Raw genomic sequence first — 15,518 nt, 5'->3', positions numbered from 1 at the left:
CTTTAAAAAATTTTTTTTTTTTAAATCTTTCTTTGTACAGAAAAGCAGCATTTTCTGCTTTTCTGTATAACTTTTTGGGGGTGCTCAGAAATCAATGCCTGCTTTGGGAAGACGTTAATTTCTGAGCACAAAACTGTGCGTATTGGATGCCCTTTTTTTTGTTTTTGCAGTTGGGGTGACTGACAGCCTCATCGACATGCATTTGCATGTGATGAGCACTATTAGTTTCGTGGTGCATTGGACGCGTGTTGTGGAGGCGCCAATCCCCTTATAGCATAAGGGGCCATAGACGTGCCTACTTAACCTGTGTCCAACTGCGGGTTAAACAGTGTGCTCGGCTGAGCGCACTGTATTGCATCGGCCCCCCAAGGGAGGGTGTGATGCTTGTCCTCAGTACAAGTGATCACCAGACGGTATAGTTTGATATCACGAATAAGATACAAAGGACTCATACGAAGACTCGAGTTTTGAATTTCAAAAATACGGACTTTGACAAAATGGGGATGTACCTGGAAGAAGAAATAGAAGACTGGGAGAAAATGGGCGAGGTGGAAGAACAGTGGGCTAAATTAGGAGGAGGAGCAGCCTTGAAGGTTGTACACGATAGAAGGATTGAGGCTATTCTTAAGCAAGCCTTTGAGGTGGTGGCGATGAATTTACAGATTGCCTCCTGTTGTGCCCTAGTGGCGAGATCTTGTCTGCTTCTCTCTCGGGAGGTTGATGAGTCTGGAGGGAATTCCAGAGCGGTTATGGAAAACAGTCTTGATGTCGAAGCTCCAGCAGGAGAGGATCCAGGGACAGACAGCATGGGACCCTCGTCCCCTTCCAAGTCCCTCTGGACCTCCCTGGAGATAACTGTGAGGGAACATCCCCCTCTCCCCCGCCGGCCCTTGAACGGCTGAAAGTGAATTCAAAATGGCCGCCATTCCCGCGCTGAGCAGGAAGGGATCATCACTATGGCACGAAACCCAAAGCAATGCAGGAGCAGGGGCCCTCCGTGGATTTTTCACACCTGCCTGGCCATCAGATAAACCCTCATCGCCCCTGAACATCTGACACACAAACTGAGCCGGTTGAGATGTGATCGTGCCGAGCCACATGCATGGCATGCTGACCCATGGCCCATCACAATCGTGGGGAAACCTACCTCACAGCACAAGAACAGCAACCAAAAATAAAAATAAGCACCCCAGCCGCTAAAACCAATGAGGAGGAAGTCACCTGCACAGCAGACCTGTGCTACTGCCTTAAACTCTTTTCTTTTTTTTTTTTTCAAAGTTTTATTCAACTTTCCCCCCAAAGCTGGAAAACAGAGACTTCAAAAAGGAATAGACTACCTCAGAAGAAAAGAATATCCCAAGCCTGCAGCCGCCTCAGCGGCCTCTTGAAGGGGAGGGATCTGGACCACCAGATTTACACCCCACAGGCGCACAGAACGAGCATACAAAAGGGTCACCCACTCCCGGCTCGTCCACCTCAACCAAACAGGAAGAGCCCACTAAGATTCAAAAACCCCCGGGAGGAAGGCTCAAAAACTAAAAATTGCCCAGACTGCAAAACTGCAGATTTTGCACCATCTACCATCTGCTGGAGACAGAGTAATACTGAGGGACAGCAGGTGGCACGCTGGGTTTTGTGGCAGTGTCAGTAAACATTTCTCTGGCTCCATCTGCTGGCAGGGAGGCAAAATCCAGGAGTCTAGATGGATCTGGGCACGTACAGGGAAAGTTCTTTCATGTAAAATCTGATTCTATAAATGCATATTTTTTAAAATTATTTGTGGGAAGGGCTATAAGGTTCACCTATGACACCTAATACCCTTGCACCAGCGCTGGCTCCACAAGGAAAAAGCAGGATTCCATCTGGAACTGGGCTACTTTGGGTTAGTGGCTCTTCCCAGTTTTGGCCAGGGCTTAAATTTCTCTTTTTTTTTTTTAAGCTCAGGGAACAGTAGGGAACACTTCTGGTCCCCTTCCTCCCCTGGAGAAAGTAGGCAGAGCCGAGCCTGGGAAACCATAAAAGCAGCAGACATTGTAGCCTGCAATCAATGGGAATGCACTAGAGGGATGGCAGGATTGTGGAGAAGTGGCGGCAAGCTATAGATACAGGAAGGAAGGGGGCATGCCAGGAGGGACGTGCCTATGCAGTGCTGGGGAGGCTTCTGACTGAGGTGACTGTACTGCGCTCTGAGAGAAGCAGCTGGCCCTGGAACCAGCGAGTCTCTTAGAGAATGGGATTGGAGAAGGGCTGGCAGCAAGCAAGAATTTTACACCAGGATGCAGCAGTACTGGACTGGGGGACATAAGGAGCAGCACAACAGTAGCATGTCAGTGAGCGTGTTTGTGTGTCTGTGTCAGTAAGATTGTGAGAGATCCACACCCATCCACACTTTGTGTGTGGGTATCTTTCTCTCTGACACAGACACACACTCGGTGTATTGGTGGGTCTTTGTGTATATGAGGGAGAGTAGGTGTCTTTGTTTGTGTCAGTGTGTATGTGCCAATAAAGTTTCTGCAATCTAAACATCTGGTAGTGACTGAGTGTGGGTGTGTCTGACACTGGCTGGCAGGGTCATCATCTGCAGTTAGTTCAAGAGCCAGACCAGGACTTCAAGACATACGCTATAATATATAGAGATATAAGCAGCTGTAAAAGGGGCCCAACCAATTTGCGAGGATGAAATGGGGAACTGCAGCTCTGCTCACCTCTGGTCTAGAATGTGCTTAACTTCTTAGTTATTTTGGAAAGATGAAGTTCATTTTGGAGATATTTTGGCTCAATTCTGTCAGGTTCCAGGGTTAACTTGGCGTGCTTTTGGGAGCTGTTGATGCACGTGCTGTAGAGAAAGTGCATGAGTGCGTCAGTTATCCCATGGGCCAGTTTTGAACAAAAAAATCCCCCGGGCCGATATTTTCCTGCAATCCGTCGCTGGGGTCCATGGACCCCAAGTCGGGAGCCGCTGCTCTGGACTGCAGCCTATACAATTCTCTGGCAATATCAATAGGGTCGTGATCTGATAAGGTTAAGGTCCAAAAATATCTGCAGCACATAGTTTAGGAAATAGCTGAAGTTGAAATGAGAAGGAAATCAAGGCGGGAGGAGCTATCATGGGATTTAGAATAATAAGAGAACTCATAGTCTGAGAGAGGAAGTGTGCACTACATATGTCCAGCAGCTGGAGTTCTTGCACAAAGAAATGCCTTCATTCGGCTTAGTAGGCCTGCCATATCTAGCTGGTTTAGCATCTCCTTATGGGTTTGCTACTATGCTGATGTCTCCACCGACAACCAACTGATGATTAAAAGACTGACCTCATTCAGCAAAGAAAGAATGATTACATGGGCTGGGTTGCAGAGAACAAACTTTTGACGATAGAATACCACTAAGCATTACATAGCAACCTTCCTTGACTGTAATTTCCCCCCCCCCCCCCCATTATAAAAGGAAGAGTTTTCTGAATCAAAACAGCTGTCCCACATTGCCTACTTGAGTCAGAAGAATAATGTTGCCCTACCCAATCACGCTTCAATATTTTATGCTCAACATCAGCAAAATGTGTTTCCTGAAGAAATGTTATTTGAACCTTGCACCTTGTTTTATTCTATTTGGGTTTTTTTTTTTATATTCTGCTTTTTGGCACTTCAAAGTGGATTACATTCAGGACTGTAGTTATTTCTCTGTCCCCAGAGAAACATAATAGCTTTTTTCATTGTAAACATAATAGCTTCTTTCATTTAATAAGAGAAAGAATATTATCTACATTAAGAGAAATGTTTTATGTATCAGCCATTATCATGCCACAAACATATTTTAATCCACTGACACTCAATTTGTGATGATCCTGATGTCCCTCCCCCAAGCTTAGATGTCCTTATCTTGCAGCTATAAAATTATTTGTTACCCAGAACACATGTTCTGGTATCAACAGTCATTTTTCCATTCAGCTCTTGTACACTAAAGCCTCCAAGCATATGATCATTCACCCACAAAGTGCACATGATCAAAAAAAACCAGAACCACTCAAAACAACCACATCCTCTGCTCTCTCTATGAAGTGGAGCCGCAGATGTTCTCTGTGTACACCTCAAAGCAAAAAAAAAAGAAAAAGCAAACCCATTAAGAAACACAGAATAGAAGCAGATGACATCACTAGCAACCAGTAAGACAGAAGGTTATTAATAAATAAATAGCCTGGACCCTTTTCACTCTGATTTCAGACCCTGCTTCAGCACAATGTAAGACTTTGCCTAGACCATGGACAACTGGTTCTCCCAGTGCTCATGGACCTCTCGGCGGCATCTGACACCACAGACCAGGAGCTCCACATCGCCTGCCTAATGGCTCTGAGGCCCAGCACTAGCGTGGTTTAAATCCATCCTTCATAAGTGCACTCAAACTGTCTGCCTTGAACAGGTGTCCTCTCACCCAAGCCCCCTCCTCTGAGGTGTGCCGGAAAGTTCCATTCTATCCTTAACTCTATTCAATGACTTCCTGATCCCTGACCACACCTATGCTGGTGATATCCGGCTACTGTGGTCCTTTGCGGTAACCCTGACCAGGCAATCACAAACCTAAACATCTGCCTAGAAATTATCTCAAACTGGGTACACAATAACAAACTAAAACCCCTGCACCTATGTGATGAAGTTATCCAGCTAAATGAATATTTGGGCACTTATCTGGTTATATTCTAGCCAGATAACTTTTATCTGGCTAAAATTTGACCAGCTAAGATAGGGGCCTTTCTGGGGTGTAATTGGGAAGAGCTGAGTTAGCCAGATACATTCATCTGGCTAATTTGGTATCCAGACAGTGACTGAATATGGATTTCATAGAGTTCTGGACATGTAATGCGCTATTTCTCTGGTCTAGTTATTTTGGACATTGTGTTGCCCTGCCACCCATTTCAGTTAAGATTTGGAGTGAAGAGTAAATTTTAATGTGACCTGACTGGTGTTAAGAAGAGCCCTAGAAAGAGAGAAAAACCTTAAAGGGCTTTGAAAACACACGTAAGAAACCTTTGGTTTCCCTTACTAAAAGGAGGGGAGGTTCAGAGCTCCTCAGTGAACCAGAGAGGTCTGGGTTTTATTTCCCCGTGAGGGAGCTGCAGGTGGTGTTTCCTAGCTGTTTCTCATCCTGTGGAGATAGGAGCTTGCTGCCTTCTGTTAATTTTTGTAACTTAGCAAAGAGATATGCAAGTGGGTGTTTTCCCTTGAAGCCAGCCAGCCAGCCAGACTTATCTGAAGCTGTGTTTACTCCTTTTGACTCAGATTTTTAGATTTTTTTTTTTCCCTGTTAGAGCCTTTGGTGTCCCTGTGTAAGGTTAGATCAAGGAGCAGGGAAGACTCTGGCAGTGGGCTATCACTCCTAATGCAGAGAATTTTTTTTTTTATCTCCTCATTTTTGAGGCAAGGAAGTTTTTCCCCACCCTTTCTGTCTCTTGTTGATTTTCCCCCATTTTTGGATTTAAAGATTATTGCTGTTCCACCATGAACTGAATGCCCTTGGTACCAGGGAATTGGTTTCCATCTTATTGGGAAGAGGCATCTTTCACAAAGAAAGAGCCTGAGGAGTGAAGGATATTTTTTTTTCATCTTGGGAAATGGAGTCCCGTCTCTTAATATAAGGAAGGAGCTGAAAGTATCAAGAACTGTGTTTGCTGCTGACTCAGGTGTGGTACACTTGAGAGTGTCCATCTGGTACTTCATAAGGAGATCTAAAGGGATTAAGAAATCTTCAGGAAAGGTATGAGAATTGGAACTCATTTTCTGATAACATATTGGGACTTTATTCTAACCACTCCACAGCGGAGAGGAGCTGGGATCAAATTGGAAATTGAAAGGAGAATTTAACTATCTTCAGTCTGAAAAATTTGAGTTATGTGGAGTTACTGGGACAAGAAGGAAATCAAGTTTTAAGAAGGGTGCTTCCAAGGAATTAAGAGACTTTGCTAGAACAGTGAGGTCACAAATTTATAAATCTTTCTGTTGTCCTATTATTTATTGACTGTATTTAAATGTTGAACTTGAGCTCTAAATATTCTTCAGTCATCCAATCAAAAGAAGTTGGAAACTACATTGCATCTCAGTGTTTTTTGGATGCAGAAGACTGTGATTATCAGTGCTGTTTACAAGGACGCAACGAGGCTTGTACTGGGACCAGGGCCGGCGGAAGCACTAGGCGAACTAGGCGGTCGCCTAGGGCGCCAGCTTCCCGGGGGCGGCACTGCCCCGGTAAAATTAAGAGAGCCACGCTCAGCCGCTGCCCCGGTAAAATTAAAAGAGCTGCATTAAGCCGCCGCCCCCCCGATAAAAATAAAAGAGCCACTGCCGGCAGCCCGCCCCAAAAGACCCATCTGACCTCCCCCAGCGGTTCTCAACCAGTGTGTCGCGTGCTCCCGGTCTCTCCCGCTGCTCTTTCTTCCCTGCTGCCGTTGCCGCCGGGCTATCAGCACGTTCAAGCCCAGCGGGAACGGCAGTGGTGCAAAAAAAAAAAAAAAAAAAAGCTGTGGCATCCGCGGCTGGCCTTTTCTTCTTCCCGCCCCCCCCCCAACCCGGAACAGGAAGTGATGCGCGGGAAGGAGAAAGAGCCGTGCCGCATGAAAAAAATAGCGGCGACAGCAGCATCGGCCCCCGAGCAATTGAAGCAGCCGGTAATCGGGAAAGGAGTCAGCAGCACGAGCCTCCTGCGGCCGATGGGATTCTTCCTTCTTGGCCTGCGGGGGCTGGAGGAGGAGGCTGCTGCAGCTACTATTTGTGCTGGGGGGGGAGGAAGTGAGTGAGAGAAAGAGAGAGAAGCAGCCAGCCTGCCTATGTGTGATTGAGAGCCTGTGTGTAAGTGAGAGAATGTATTCGATCGAGAGCATGTGTGTGTGATTGAGAGAAACTGGTCAGAGAGCTGATGTATGTGTATATGTGAGAGACAATGAAAATGACTGCTCAAGGAGATGACTGATGTGTGAGAGTGTGAGACAGTCAGGGATGTGACTGATGTGTGTGTGTGTGTGTGTGTGTGTGTGAAAGAGAGAAAAAACATGGAAGTGAGAACTCTGGGTATGTGAGAAAGCATGGGAGTAAGAAGCCTGGTGTTGTGGGGGTGTATGTGAAAGAAAGCATTGGAGTGAGAAGCCTGATTATGTGAGAGAGAGCATGGGAGTGGGAAGCCTGTGTGTGTGTGTGCATGTATGAGAGAGAGACTGGTTGGTAAGGTGACGGTGTGACTGGTGTGTATGTGAATGTGAGAGAGAGAATGTGATTCAGGGAATGAGAAGCCTGTGCACCTGGAGAGCGAGCATGGAAATGAGAGAGAGACTGGTGTATGTGTGTGTGTGTGTGTGTGTAACAGAGAGAAAGTGATTATGGGAATGAGAAGTCTGTGCATGTGAAGAGAGTGAGCATGGGAGTGAGAACCTGGGTGTGTGTGAGACACAGCATGGGAGGGAGAAGCCTGTATATGTAAGACGGAACAGGTGACTGGTGTGTGTTTGTGTGTATGTGAGAGAGAGAAAGAAAGTGATTATGGGAATGAGAAGCCTGTGCATGTGAAGAGTGAGCATGGGAGTGAGAAAGCTGGGAGTGTGTGAGATACAGCATGGGAGTGAGAAGCCTGTATATCTGAAAGAGAACATGGGAGTGGGAAGCCTGTGTGTGTGTATGCATGAGAGAGATCAGGTGACTGGTGTGTGTGTTTGTGTATGTGTGTGGGAGAAAGAAAGTGATTATGGGAATGAGAAGCCTGTGCATGTGGAGAGAACAAGCATGAGAGTGAGAGACTGATGAGTGTGTGTGAGAAAGAGAAAGTGATTATGAGAGTGAGAAACCCGTATATGTAAGTGGAACACGGGAGTGGGAAGCCTGTGTGTGTATGGCATGAGAGAAACTGTTCAGGAAGGTGACTGGTGTGTGTGTCAAAGACTGTTTGGGAGATGATTGGTGTGTGAGAGACAGAAACTAGTCATGGGGGCATGACTGATATGGTGTGTGTGTGAGAGACATGGGCCTTAAGGAAGAGGACCATGAGTATAGAGCTTAGCCACTACTGCTGCTTCTGGTGTGTACTACAGCCTGCATGGAAGAGGAGTAGGAGAGCTGCTGGAGGGGGTAAGTAAAGATGGCTTTTTAAGTTTATTTTTCTTGATTGACTGCCATTTTAATTATTTAATATTATGTGATGTGTCTGCTTTTTTTGTTTGAGCAACAAGTATAGCTTTGGTTTATGTTTATTTTATTTATTTTTATTTATTTATTTATAAAAGTTTCTATACCGTCGATAAGACAAATCATCTCAATGGTTTACATGGCATAAAAATGTCAAATAAGTGTTCTGTTATAAATACAGACTTCGTTATTTTCATTAATGCACAATGTAAGTTAATTGTGTGTGGAGGCGGGGGGGGGGGGGGGGGCGGCATAGCTGACGTTTCGCCTAGGGCGCCTAATACCCTTGCACCGGCCCTGGGCAGGAGGCCCCTTCATCTCCTCCCCACAAGTGGAAGGAGGTCTCGGAGAAGTCCGAGTCGGTTCCGGCGAGACTGAAGCTGGAACAGTTATGAAGAAAGCCCAGTCCCAAAGGAACCAAGATTTTCAAGGTATATCTCTTTCTCATGCATTAGCTTTGTTACCTTTTGAGCCAAGTGAAAAACCAAAGGTTGTTACCATGGATTTAATATGGCAGGCGATAACGTCGTTTCAAAATGCCATAGTAAATGCTCTATATAATCTAACACCGGAAATAAATCAACATACTGTGAATTTGATTAAAGTGGAAGAAGAAATAAAACAGATAAAAAGTGTGCAGCTTTCAATAATTAAAGGAGAAACTATACTTGAGAAGAAAGCGGAAAGCATAGAAAATTCCATAAGATATAATAACTTAAGGATATTAAACTTTCCCAAGTGCAAAATTATCTCTCCAAAGGAACAGTTAAAGAACTACTTTCAAGAAATGTTGTTATTAACACCTGAAAAGCTACCTGTGGTACTGAAGGCATATTTTTTACTGAGGAAAAATGAACAACAAAATGAAAACTTACAAGAAGATGGAACTTCATTGAATGTCACAGAATTGATAGCAATCACACAAAAAAATGCCCAAAAAGATTTGTTCCAGAACCTCCAAAATAGTACAAAACACATCCAAATATTCAAGGTAACTGGTATCATTAAATCAATAATCACACTGTGGAACCACATATGCAAATTCTCATTCTTGTATATACCTATATTTGTAGGACCTCTGAGCTACATGAGTTTGTTACACCTACAGACTCATTTAAGTAGTGTACAGGTCCAAATTGCTTTAATTAATTATGAGGTCAATTTTTGAAATTTTTTTTATAAATTTTGCAGTTTTTCTTAAAATGTTTTAATGTTGTAGGCTGTTTCATGTGTGAAACAGCCTACAACGTTTTGGGTCTATAAAACATTTTAAGAAAAACTGCAAAATTTATAAAACAATTTTCAAAAATTGACCTTGTAATTAATTAAAGCAATTTGGACCTGTACACTACTTAAATGAGTCTGTAGGTGTAACAAACTCATGTAGCTCAGAGGTCCTACAAATATAGGTATATACAAGAATGAGAATTTGCATATGTGGTTCCACAGTGTGATTATTGATTTAATGATACCAGTTACCTTGAATATTTGGATGTGTTTTGTACAGAATTGATAGCGACATCTTATAGTTCCCAAGTTGAAATGCGAGGAACTTTGTTGGTGAAATGTAAATTCTCAGAAGACAGAGATAATCTATTAAAGTTATTTTTAAGTAAAAGATCTTCTTTATATTTAGGGCAAAAACTATGGGTTTATCCTGATGTCTCTAAGGAGACTCAGTTAAGACGTAAGAAATTTCTAGTGTTGGCTAATCAGGCTAGAACCTTTGGAATACAGTTAAATATTAGATTTCCTTGCAAATGTATAATGAAAACTGATGGAACAAGATTTGTTTATTATGAACCTGAACAGTTAGAGAAATACTTAGAGAGTCGTCGGAACCTGGGAACTGAGCCTGTTACATCTTCTTCTTAGTTGTAAGGAAAAGGAAGCATACTCCGTAATCTCCCGATTGTTTGAATTTGAATTATTTGGTATATTTTGCTCTAAAGAAGGATCCTCTCCCACTTAGTTTTGTAACAGGGAGATGCAGATATTTATAATTTGCAATGTTGTTATGGTTATAATATATGTTTCCCTTCAGGGATAATATATGTAATGGCGATATGTACTCCTGATTTTTGATTATTTCCATTTGAATTGTATTCAAGTTTGAAATTTGCAAAACAAAAAATTTAAAAAAAAAAGAAAATAGATTCAAATTATTGTAAAGATGGTACTTGTATCCTGCCAAGCTAGCTAATTTGGTACACTGCAATATCTGATAAATACTGGCGTACGTGCCAATCGATAGGTACTTTTTTTTCATGTATGGTGGACGTGTGAGATAATGCAGAAGTTCTGGCTTGGGGTTAGACAAATGCTTACCGAAATTCTGGGTTGCGAGATTCCCGTCCAACCAGAGGTGTGGCCACAGGGGGTTATGCCAGGAAAACAACTTAACACCCCAAAGCCACCTTATTAATTTTGCTGCTACGGCCGCACGCCAAGTGGTGGCGGCATGGTGGTCTCGGGGTGAAGAGCCTCCAAGATCTTTGGCAGTTAAAAAACGAATGGGTATACGAGGCATGGAAAAGATCTCAGCATCAAGACAAGATCGAGTTAACCTGGACTCCTTTTGAAAAATGGCTGAAAGTACAGCAACTGTAGTATCCTTCATTAACTAATGTGCCAAATCCCAAAGGGTTTTGTAGTCCAGGGAAGAGGTTTAAAGATTCCCTGGCCTAAAACGAAAAGGATGAGAAAGGGGGGGAGGGATGTTGGATGTTGTGGAATTGTTCTTTATTACAACTCTCTCAATAAACAGTTAAACGCAAAAAAAATCTGAGCACCCAGCCTGAGCTTTCTAAGAACCGCACCAGTTGAGGGGGCACTCGCACAGCCTCCGTGCATGATGGTATGTGGATTAACCAGACGTTGATCGATGGGTGCACCATAATACCAGTGCGACGAACAGCCGCCGACATACCACGATCATTACCTTGGTAAACACCCGTGGTGCAGTCGCTAGTCCAAAGGATAGCGCTCGGAACTAGACATGTTCCTGCAACTCACAAAAATGCAGGTACCTCATGTCCTGCTTTTGGATCGGGATACGAAGATAGGCTTCCCTCAGGGCCAGTGAACACAGGAACGCCCCCCCCCCCCCCGATGAACCCTGGTGAGGGCAGACTGCAACGTTTACATACGGAAAAGAGGAACCCGCAGACAGTGATTCATGCCCTTGAGATTTAAGATGGGTCGAAAGGAACCGTCTTTTCATGGGTGCCATGAGAAAATGGACTAATGGTCTAGACTCCACTCAGAAGGGGGCCCCGGAATCACCACCTGCAGGAGCTGCAGTTATAATAATGTATTGCGAATGGAAGATGTCATTGAATAGGGCAATAAAGGTCTAGAGCATAACCTGTACAGACAATTTCCAACACTCACTGATTGGGTGTTCTCTGGGACCAATCCCCGTGAAACCCCTGCAGACATCCCCCTATAGGAACCAGCAGAGTGGATCCACGGGCCCTCAGGAGGCAGCTCTGTCGACCACTGTGGGCACGCTGATATCAACTCTCTACCTTCTGTAGCCAAGACAGGACTGACCCTGGCCTCTTGGACCAGAACATGCTGTGGAGGTGGCCCCAAACAAAAGAGGCTGCCTACCTGGATGATATTGTCTAAAAGAAGCACAAAATTGCCCTTGACCTCTGTGGCCCCTGTAAAAGGAGTGGCCCTTGTCTTCTGGCACAGCTGGGGCTGTGGATCACTGAGCTTCTTTACCAAGAGGTCCAGATCCTCCCGAATAGCAGTTTTGCCCTTAAGCAGCAAACGTTCCCAGCCTGGATGTAGACCACGAGTTAGCTGCCCAATTCCAAAGTCACAGTGAACAAAGGAGCTCCTGAACGGAGGACGTGACATCACCGCCGAGCATGGCCGCCTGGCTCTGAGCTCCCGACCCGGCACTTGTGATCCCTCCGCATCCAGGCTCCAAAAGGCTCTGATTTCGGCAGGTTTCTCCCCGACGATCAGCCTATAAGAGAGATGTCGGCAGCAAAGAAAAAAATAGACCTGCACAAGTTTTCCTTCAGCAGCGCTGCGGTGCAAACGGCGCTGGGTGAGGAGGAATGGGCCTCGGCGGACCTTGTGACCACGGGGGTGAGGGAGGAAGGAGGGGACGGTGCGGGAGGCGCAGCTCCAAGCCGAGCAGATTTCCAGCGCTGGTTTGGGGAGCTTAAGGGTGCAGTGTCAAGGCCTGAGGGCAGAGATTGCAGAGGATCTGGCCGCGTCGGGGAGCAGGGTGGAGGAGGAGACGGAGGCAAGGCTGGAGGATCAGGCCTCTGAACTATCTAAGTGCAAGCTTGCCCAAGACAAGCTTTTGCAAGCCACCATTGACTTATTAAATCGGATGGAAGATCTGGAGAACAGATCCCGCAGGGCTAACCTCAGATTCAGAGGGGGTCCCTGAGACGGAGGAATTTCTAAACTGCCGGCGGGTGGTAAACAGCATCTGCGGTCAGATTCTGGGCATGCAGGCGGACGACCCTGACGCCGCACCAATAGTAAAGCTGGAAAGAGCACCACGGCCCAACAGGCCCGGAGACATCGTGGTGTGTTTTCATAGTTACGCACAGGAGGAGGAGGAAATTGCCTTGAAAGCTCGCAGAGAGGGCTCAGTAATGTGGAAAGGCAACAAAATAGAGGTATAACCAAGACTTGGCCCCCTCAACCATTCGCAAAAGGAGAGAATTGTAACCACGCTCTGCTTGAGCTTCACCATAGAGGGCGTTACATCACGGATCACTTCGCCGGAAGAAGCGGGAGAGATACTGTAAGCTGCAGGCATGATCGTGAACATCCCAACCACTGCTCCAGGAGGTGAAAGGCAGGGCCGGCCACGTAGAGAGGCGCCCAGATGGCAACGCGTAGAAAAGGGGGGGGGAGGGCAAGAGACTTCACAGACACTCCAGCGGATCCTTTACCTCTCGGCGATCACCCTGGATGAACTGTCCGCAGGTGTCCTACCCCAGGTCTTTAACATGAGATCTGACCTGATATCTTTCAGTACTGGAGGACCAGGAACAGTTTCGTACAACAAGTGTCGTTTTTTAGGGGCCTAACCCTATTCCTTTTGTTTATCATTTTGACAGGTTGACAAAGGGGGGGGGATCGGTGCCAGTCGGGGTGGGTGTGTGTGTGTGGGGGGTCTAATGGGACGATGTACTCACTCCTCCGAATAGAGGTCCGCGGGGGTGGGATGTGGGCCTAATTTCAGTTACAGCGAGGAGGATGGGGGGGGGGGGAGGAAAGGGGGAATGTTTATGGATGCCCGAATATACTTTACCACACATAGGAGTCATAGCAGCCAGAGGTTGTCTCACCCTAACACTCATGAGACTAGCGGGGAACCATAGCTGTCCCAATCCTAAAAAAGAACGATGACAGGTTTACGTGTAGTGTCCATTAACACGAAGGGGCTGAACTCCCCGTATAAGAGGAAATTATTATTCCAAGAGGCAAGGAAGGGACACGCAAATGTCGTTTTCTGTCAGGAGACCCATCTGCTCAAGCGCTCAGCACGTTCAATTTGGGACAAGTTTTATTCCCAGCAATACTTAAGCCTCAGCTTCTGTTAAACGGAAATGCAGTGGGGTGTGCCATCCTCTTTGCACGTACACTGGTGATCGATGTCAAGGATAGCCGGTGTGATCCTGACGGGAGATACATTGCATTAAAAATCACGTTGGGCACGAATCTGTACACTCTTCTTAATATACATGGGCCCAGTATTGAACAGGGTCATTTCTTCGTCACCATCTCCACATTGTTAAGAGTCCTGGGCCAAAGGGCATGTGATAGTGGGCGGTGATTTTAATCTGACCAGGTACCCTTTTTTGGATAATTCGGGGGATGGGGGTACAGGCCTCCACGCACAGAGGAAGGCCCTTAAACACCTGCTCTCAGATAGGGGGCTGGAAGATATCTGGCGGCTACGGAATCCCATTCAGCGCAATTATACTTATTACTCTCACGCCCACGGTTCCTATTCTCACATAGATATGTTCCCTGTAGACAAAGATTTAGTGCACCTAATGGCAGATTCCGATATTGGGCTTATCACATGGTCGGATCACTCCCCCATCTGGCTGGAAATCAAATTACTCAATAGAATTGCCTGGTAACTCCTACTGGAGGCTAAATGACACTCTTGACTAATAAGCATTTTGTCGACGTATTATCAGATGACATTAGCGAATACCTGACATTTAATGATCTAGATGGAACTCCTCCCAGTATTATTTGGGATTGCTTGAAAGCAGTAGTTCGAGGTAAATTAATTTCACGGGCCAGCTTTCTTAAAAAAGATAGGAATGCTAAGCGAGCTCACCTTCACCGCATTGCCCGACTATCGCTCAGCCATAAACGCTCTTTGGACCCTAGCATACTGAAGGAACTCTTATCTGCTAAACAGGAGCTTCAAGCTCTAGATCTCAATAAGATAGCCTTTCAGATGGACTTGGTTAAACAGCAGCACTTTGAATTTAGCAATAAGGCTGGGCGTCTCTTAGCTAGACGTTTAAAAGAAAGGGTAACATATTCAGGAGCTGAAGGTGGGCCAATCCCCAGGGCTCGATGGGTACACTGCAAAATTTTACAGGGTGTTCCAAGCAGTGGTGATCCCACCTCTGCTCTCTATGTTTAATGCTTTGATGGGGGGGGGAGGTGTTTTTGTGTCCCCAGAATCGAACCTCGCTGGTATAACTATCCTGGCTAAGAGTGACCGGGATCCCACTCAATGTGAGTCTTACCGACCGATATCACTAATAAATATTGACCTTAAGCTTCTGGCCAAGATCCTTGCTACCAGGCTGGCCGTGGTTGCCCCGTCCCTTATACATGAGGATCAGTCTGGTTTTGACCCTGGCAGACTGGCCTCGGATAATGTGAGGAGAGTGTTGGAGGTAATGTGGAGAGCGAAACAGTTGGGCATCCCTATGGTGCTCCTAGCTGTTGACGCAGAGAAAGCATTCGACAGAGTCCACTAGCCCTACCTATTTAAAGTTTTAGATAAATTTGATCTGGGCCCTAATTTTATTAAATGGATACAGCAATTATATGGAAACCCGAGGGGTAGTCTAAGGATCAATGGGGAGTATGTGAAACCTTTTCCGGTATGGAGAGGTACCAGACAAGGATGCCCTTTATGTCCACTTCTTTTTGCACTATCCCTCGAGCCATATGCGACCAAGGTTAGGGCGAACCCAGAAGTTAGGGGACTGATGAGAGGCTCCACCAACTACAAAATATCAATGTTTGCGGATGATCTCCTACTTACCGTAACAGAACCCCAACGATCCTTACCATTTTTGTTGTTTGGGTTGCGAGAATATGGGGCAGTGTCTGGCTTTAAGG

The sequence above is a fragment of the Rhinatrema bivittatum genome, chromosome 2, assembly GCF_901001135.1.
Source record: "Rhinatrema bivittatum chromosome 2, aRhiBiv1.1, whole genome shotgun sequence".
NCBI lineage: Eukaryota > Metazoa > Chordata > Amphibia > Gymnophiona > Rhinatrematidae > Rhinatrema > Rhinatrema bivittatum.
This window is presented reverse-complemented; position numbering follows the sequence as displayed.